We start from the raw sequence: 5866 nt of genomic DNA on the forward strand, positions 1-5866 counted from the left end.
TTGTTCTCCAACATTTTGTTCTTTCAGATAAAAATATTTAAAATTACTTAATTTTGTATCATTTACTCAAATTTTGAATGTGAATTTTTTTTCATATTTAAATACTCAAACTAAAGTATTATCTAGGATTTTTTTTTTAAAGACAAAATATTAAGATTAAAATAGAGCATGTATAAATTATAATAACCTATATAGGCTACATTATTGGACAAACACAAAAATTAATTTCATAAAATTAATTTCAAATATCTGCCTACCATATAGGTAGAAAACTAAATTTGATTTTCAATAGAGGGGGGAAGATTACAAAGTGAACCTGTGATGTAGCAGGTAGAAAATTTGACACATGCATGTATATACAGGTAAGTTATGCAAATATTCTTTGTGGAGGTATAAACAAAGAAAAACTAAAATATGTGGTAGAGGTAGACAAAAAAAACCATGTGTTATAGGTAGATAATACCAGACACATGCATGTATATACAGGTAAGTTATGCAAATATTCTTTGTGAAGGAGGTATAAAACAAAGAAAAACTAAAATATGTGGTAGAGGTAGACAAAAAAAACCATGTGTTATAGGTAGATAATACCATGTTTAATTATGAGCAGCATACTGATACACCAGAAAAAAAACAAAAAGAATAAGAAAAACCAACAAAACCCAGGAAAGGAAGAGGATATGGATGAGGAAGAATATGATATGTGAAGGAAAAAATACATATAGAAAGAGAAGATATTATGAGAAAATAATAAGAAAAGAAAAGAAAGATGGAGATAGAATTAGAAAAGAAAAGGGGAGAGGGAGGACACGAAGAAGAAAAGTAAGTAAAAGAGTAGTGATATACTTGTCATCTATTTGTACCATCTCTTTTATAGAGTTATGTAGGGCCCGTCAACATGTATGGGTCTTATTTCTATTAGAGAAATGATACAATTAGACGGTAAAAATAACATTTTTGAAGGAAAAAAAAGATAAGGAGTTGATGAAGAGAATCAGATAAGCAAAGAAACAGTCATGTTCTCCTAAGGTCTTGATTTTGAGGACCTATGTATATTGGCCACAAGAGTATATACGTTTAGCTCCAAAAGATTAAAATATTTGACAACTTAATAAAATAAAACAAACTTAAAATTCATCAACTATTACAAAATTCATTTTTTTTTTGTTTTGCTTTTATTAAGAGCATCTCTAGTGGAGTTCTTAAATAGAGACAATCACCGTATAAAATGAGTATATAAAATAAATATAGGGACAAAATAAACTTTCAATGGATTGGAAAGTGAGTCCCTAAAGTGTAGGGACTTACCAGATACATAGTGTTTGTCGTTACATATAGAGAGTGTAGAGGGACAACCTTGAGTGAAAAAACAGGGCTCACAATTTTGATTGAAGCTTTTAAAGCTTTTAATTAATTAAAATATGGTTAACATAAACAAAAAATGTGTACCTTAAGTGGAAAACGAGGCTCATAATCATGATTGAAGATTTTACTATTTTTAATGATTTTAATTAATTAGAAAAAAAGTTAACATAAACAAAAACAAAAATCAAATTATCACATAAAATTATAAAAGCTTCAAAGTTAGAGATTCTATTATAAGGACTCTACCACTGAAGGCAATATTCTTTTAGGGGCACAAAGATTTCCTTTAAGCCTTTGAATGAGTACTCAAAAGTGGTGGTGGAAGTTCCTAAATGGAGATGCTAAGTTTTCAAATATTTTAAGTCTTAGATATAAATTAATATAATTTTGTGGCTAATATGCATTTGGTACTCACGGTTCCTTAAAAATATGGACATTAGGAGAGCAAGACTCGCAAAGAAAATCGAGAGAATTCCGAAATCAGTTGGAGAAATTAAAGGAAAAGACGAAACTTTTACAATTAATTGAAAGGATAATATTTAATAAGCTAATCTTAGAATTAAGGAAGAGTATCTAATTAATTTATTAGTTACTTACGGGTAAATTAAGAATGAAAGTAACAATAAGATGACGTGGAATCATAATTATTAGACTTGTTTCAACAGAGTGGACTATTCCTAATAAGGCTCACATAAAATGAACTTATATATAGTTTACTTTTTTGTGACTAAAATATCACAAGTTCGAGTCATGAAATAGTTTATTTTCAGAACAAAAATAAACTTGCATATGATAAACGTTCCTATGCAAACTCTCACAAAATAGAGAGTTTGTTGGCTTGGTGTCGCCTTTTTTTCACTTGCAAAATACAGTTGATTGCAATGGACGGATAAACTTGGGCACTTATATACAACGTTAGATCTTGAGCGAGTTTGTGCAGGTTATTTTTTCTTGTGTTTTTCTTTTTAAAAGAATGAACATGTATCAATATTGTATTGGTCCATGTCAGAGTGGGGAGCGAGCTCATTTCCTTAAGAGCCGAATACAAGTATTGTCTGTTTTTTTTTTTTTTTTTTTTAATATTAACTAGCATTTACTTACACATTTTGTATGTATGAACATATTTTTTTAGAAAATGAGAAGGAGAGGGAGAGAGAGAGAATGTGAGGGGAGTGGGAGGTTTTTGTTTTTTGTTTTTTTTATTTTATTATTTTTTATTATTTTATAATATTGGAGGTATTTTAACATCACCTCTAGGTGATGCTTCAATAAAAAAAAGTAAAATTTGGACCTGTGAAATTACATTATTGCCCATCATTTTTTTTGTGCGATAGAAGACTAATTTGTCTTTTCACCCTCTTTCGGTTGACAAATAGGGTTTTATTAATTAATAGAGATTAAGTAACATTAAACAACATTAAACAATATTAAATAACATTAAATTACATTAAATTACATTAAAAAAACATTTAACAACATGAAACTTAAATCCGAGACGTAAAATGATTGAGATTCCTTTCTAATATTATCATCAAGTATAGAGATTTATTATAAAAATAATTTATAAATCATCCTATAGGGTTCTTGTAACATCCCACACATCACCCAAGGGTGTGGATCCTGTAAGCCTTATATGTATATTCCCATCTCTACTTAGCACGAGGCCTTTTAGGAGCTCACTAGCTTTGGGTTCCATCGGAACTTCGAAGTTAAGCGAGTTGGGCGAGAGCATTCCCAAGATGGGTGACCCACTGGGAAGTTCTTGTGTGAGTTCTCAAAAACAAAACTGTGAGGATATGGTAGGGGCCCAAAACAAACAATATCGTGCTACGGTAGAGTCTAGCCCGGGATATGGTGGGAGCCCGAGCCAGGATGTGACAATTTGGTATCAGAACCAATCCCTGGCTGTGTGTGCCGATGAGGATGTCGGGCCCCTAAGATGGGTGGATTGTAACATCCCACATCGCCCAGGGGTGTGAATCCTATAAGCCTTATATGTATATTCCCATCTCTACCTAGCACAAGGCCTTTTGGGAGCTCACTGGCTTCGGGTTCCATCGGAACTCCGAAGTTAAGCGAGTTGGGAGCGAGAGCATTCCTAAGATGGGTGACCCACTGGGAAGTTCTCGTGTGAGTTCCTACTCACTGGCTTCGAGTTCCATCGGAACTCCGAAGTTAAGCGAGTTGGGAGCGAGAGCATTCCCAAGATGGGTGACCCACTAGGAAGTTCTCGTGTGAGTTCCTAGAAACAAAATCGTGAGGGTGTGGTAGGGGCCCAAAGTGGACAATATCGTGCTACAGTGAAGTCAAGCCCGGAATATGATGGGGGCCTGAGTTGGGATGTGACAGTTCTACTCATGCATCATGAGTTTAAAATTCATCTTTTAAATTATTATAAAATTTTCAAATTGTCTGCCTTTTCTGAATAATAATAATTTTAAAAAAAATCATCCCAATTAGAAATATACATACAAAATTAAAAAACAAAGAATGCAAATATAGCATAAGTATTACGAAATATAGAATACAAAGTCTCATAAAATTAAGAACAAAATATGTTCCCAAATGATCACGAAAACAAATCCAATACCTCTTCTATATTTCAATATAAACATCGAATCAGAAAATAAAAGATAAAAATCTGACTATTATCTGTAGGAATAAATATACATCAAAACTAAAACTATATGTATGTCAACGCCAACGGAGGAAGAAAAATATAAATTAAACATGTAACAAATTAAGAAATCAACTGCAGCTTCGTCAAATCATATTGGTGATAACCCGGTGGTGCCAAATGTAAATCCAAATTCAAGTCCAGATTCAAGCATGACACCCTTTTGCTGCTATTCGACTTCTTCAAAACCGGCATCGGCGGTGACGTCTGAGTCCGAACAGCCGCAGCTTGAATGACGTCCCTATGTCTCCTCATGTGTCCCCCAAGCGCCTGCCCAATCGCAAACTCAAGCCCGCAAATCGGGCACTCATGCGTCTTGGGCTTAACCGGCGACCCCGGCGACTGTGCCAAATGTAAAAGGTTGGCAGCCCCACCGGGCATCAGCTTCGGCTTCTTGTGACTCGCTCTGTGGCCTCCGAGGGCCTGGAACGAGGGAAACTCCCGATTACACGTCTTGCATACGAAAACTCGGTCTTTTTTCGTGTTCTCGTGTTTGATTGGGGAGGAATCGGGTTCCCTGGACAAAAGCATTAGGCAATTGACCAAGTCTAAGGTCTCGTCTTGCCTGCTTCTCTTCATGGCTGACGGGTTTAAGGTTTCGGGTTTAGGGTTCAGCTCGCAGGAGCGAAGCGAAGAAGTAAGCTGGAAAGGAAAGATTTGGAAGTGGATGAGATTTGTGTGTGTGTTTTCGAAACTTTTAAGGTTGTTCTTGCTGATGCTCGAAGTGGATGGAATGAGAGTTGGGAAGGTAGAGGGGACGTATTTATAGGAGGGAGGCATGTTTTGCAGCCTTGTGGCGTACGGAGTAAGCGAAGTGGTGGAAGTCTTGGGGGTTAAGTAACGGAACAGTTTGGATAATTTTGTTAAAGTGTTTTAAATTTGAGTTGTGATTGTGATTAGCGCCGTCAGTATTAGGTTCCGATGGCGTCACCGCGTTGCTGTACTAAGGCTTCCCGAAGCGGTCGTTTTGTTGAGGCGATCGGTTGGAACTCTGGAATGTTATATTTTTGTTGGTCAAAACTCTGGAATTTACCCAACGTTCTAGGTCGTTTACTCTGTATCCATGGTCACACGCATCCAAGGCGCGTGTCCAACATAACCTAGTCTTTTTCTTTTTCATAATCTCTTTGGGGTTTACAAATAAGTTTTAAATGCAGGTGTGCGGAAAGTTGAGTGGTAAAGTATTTATAAATTTTTAATATTTAATACTGTAGTTTTTCATGAACAATTTATAATAAATTGAGTATTTGTTATTATTTTTTTTGTGAAAATAGAGTATTTATTTTCGTATTAAATCTATGATAATGTAATTTATCAAATATAGACAAAAATACCCTTTAATTTAAAAAATATCTATTTGGGCTAATCTCAGTTTACTACAAGTTTCTTGGTTTTTCAACATTTCATACATCAAGTTTTTTTTCATTCAAGTCTGGTATCTAAAGTTAAAATTTTAGAACACTTTCATACATCTGTTAAGTTTCCATTAAAACTTCCGTTAACTAATGACGTGACGCTTAGATGGACAATGACTTGGCCCCACGTGTCAATTTGAACTCACTTAAAAAATTAAAAAATTAAAAACTTAAAAAATTTAATGTTAAAAAATTAATTTTTTTCCTTCCTCTTCCTTTCTTGCTATGTTCCACAAATCTCTTAGCCTCAGCATCAACACCTTTCGACTACTGCAACCCGGTCCTCTTCATCAACGGGAACCGGTTACCACTCGCCCCGACCTGACGCCGCCTCGCTCGAAAACCTAAAAATTGTTTCTTCTCGCTGCTCCTCGAAGCCGATGATCTCTCACTAAAGCAAGTGAGACAG

At 35.0% G+C, this 5866-nt stretch overlaps 1 pseudogene; it reads right to left on the minus strand.

Annotated features, from left to right (window-relative positions):
* Positions 1-3931: 3931 nt before the first annotated feature.
* Positions 3932-4790, minus strand: LOC137743827 (zinc finger protein ZAT12 pseudogene; annotated as a pseudogene).
* Positions 4791-5866: the final 1076 nt, after the last annotated feature.

This window comes from Pyrus communis, chromosome 11 (assembly GCF_041283825.1).
Source record: "Pyrus communis isolate YQ-2024b chromosome 11, ASM4128382v1, whole genome shotgun sequence".
NCBI classification, from domain to species: domain Eukaryota; kingdom Viridiplantae; phylum Streptophyta; class Magnoliopsida; order Rosales; family Rosaceae; genus Pyrus; species Pyrus communis.